The sequence below is a fragment of the Schistocerca cancellata genome, chromosome 1 (genome assembly GCF_023864275.1).
Source record: "Schistocerca cancellata isolate TAMUIC-IGC-003103 chromosome 1, iqSchCanc2.1, whole genome shotgun sequence".
Taxonomy (NCBI): Eukaryota; Metazoa; Arthropoda; class Insecta; order Orthoptera; family Acrididae; genus Schistocerca; species Schistocerca cancellata.
In genome coordinates this window covers 1,035,017,089-1,035,019,165 of record NC_064626.1, presented here as the reverse complement: position 1 = coordinate 1,035,019,165, position 2,077 = coordinate 1,035,017,089, and the positions used below count along the sequence as shown (strand labels likewise).

Below are 2,077 nucleotides of genomic sequence, written 5' to 3'. Positions count from 1 at the left end.
ACGCTTCTGTCGGTATTAACATCGGAATCAGATTACGAAGCAAAAATTTGACAACGCTAATGCAAGGCAGTCAGTCATTAATCATCTCGCAATGGCAGCCTCCAAATGTTCATAAAAATGGTTCCGGATGTTAGTTATACGATGATTACGTCATTTAAGGCTCCCAACGTCTCATTGGGAAGCAAATTGCAGCTTGCCTGATATTAAGGAGTTTCGCAGAATATAACAGCAGAAAAAGCGAACGCCAAGTTTCTCTCAGGGAATATGCTGCACATTTTGAAGCGTAACACACCCACTGTACAGCGCGGACATACATACTTGTACAATGTGCTCTTTTATATCAGAGTCATTAGCTCGAATTACTCGAACTAAGACCTCTAAATATGGTATTTCTGTGAGGATGTGCACAGTGCTGCAGTCGAAGTACGAAGATTACAGTACTTTTTTATGGATTCATTAAATTAAAACTACGAACTGTTTTCGTGTTGTCATAGAAACTGGAACTTATCTTCCCGTCGAGACTTACTTCAGACAGTATCATTCGCACTGAAACGAGATAGTACGTTCTCTGTTAATTGTGTCCATTCTCTAGAATCTTTGAAGTATTCAATAATGTCTGTAAAATTTGTAATATATGGAGAGAAACGTCGAAAATAATGCGCACTTGACGGACGTGTAATACAGCGGACCAGTAATAAGAGATTAACGTTGTAAGGAGGTGGCGCATAGATAGACCCAGTAGAAGGAAAGTGAAAGTAACTATCACTACGCATTGTCAAGGTCAAATGAGACAGGATGATCTGTCTCGGTATGCCATGAAAGAATTATCCGAATGCAACAGAATTATTTTACGTGATGTGCAAGTGCAGTACGAATGATTACAGTTTCACAAAAAACTGGATGATTTATTAAAGAGAAAGAGCTTCACCTATGGCCGTTTTGCAGTCAGATATTCGGCTTGCCATTGATTGATAGGTTTGTTGAATGTCCTCCTGAGGGACATGGTGCCAAATTCTGTCCAACTGGAGCTTTAGAGTGTAATTATACCGAGTTTGTTGGAGTGCCCTGCACATAATGCTCCAAACGACCTCAATTAGGGAGAGATCCGGCGACCTTGCTGGCCAAGGTAGAGTTTGGTAAGCACGAAGACAAGCGGTAGAAGCCTTCACCGTGTGTACAAAGCACTCCATCTTCAGCCTACAAGTGGCCCATCGGGACCAGCCGACCGCCGTGCCATCCTCAGCTGAGGATGCGGATAGGAGGGGCATGTGGTCAGCACACTGCTCTCCCGGTCGTCGTGATGGTTTTCTGTGACCGGAACTGCCGCTAATCGGTCGAGTAGCTCCTCAATTAGGATTACGAGGCTGAGTGCACCCCGAAAAATGGCAACAGTGCTTGGCAGCCCGGATGGTCACCCATCCAAGTGCCGGCCACTCCCGACAGCGCTTAACTTCGGTGATCTGACGGGAACCGGTGTATCCACTGCGGTATGACTGTTGCCCTTCTTCTACGTGTATGGGCTGTCATTATGTTGCTTAACTGTAAGACCAGGATGGCTTTCCATGAACGGTAACAGAACGAAGCGTAGAATATTATCAATATACTGCAGTGCTGGAAGGGTGCTGCGCAACCAAATGGGAACTGCTACGAAATCAAATGGCAACCCAGTCCATCACTCCTGGTTGTTGGGTCGTATAGCAGGCCACAGTCAGGTTCATATACCACTGTTGACCGGGACGTCTCCAGACACGCCTCCGCTGGTCATCGGAGCTCAGTTCGAAGCGGGGTTCATCACGGAACACAGTTTTAGTGAAGTGAATGAGATTCCAGGTCGAAGACGTGTGTGGAGACCACTGGACAGCAGTGGGTTACCAGCCTGGCCGTCTCCCCGCCATACGGCCCGAAAACCGTGAGTGATAGTCTGGGGTACCATTTCATAGCAGGAGCCTTTTGGTTATCATCTGTGCCAGCCTTACAGCACGGTGTTACGTCGACGATATTCTAAGACCGTTCTGTTGCCCGTCATGGAAACCCATACTGGGCTTGCATTTCAGCAAGCTAATACATGCCCCACAGT

The 2,077-nt window shown here is 46.5% G+C and overlaps 1 pseudogene; it reads right to left on the bottom strand.

The window, feature by feature from the left end:
* Nucleotides 1–1,383: 1,383 nt before the first annotated feature.
* LOC126103072 (5S ribosomal RNA) lies at nt 1,384–1,501 on the bottom strand (annotated as a pseudogene).
* Nucleotides 1,502–2,077: the final 576 nt, after the last annotated feature.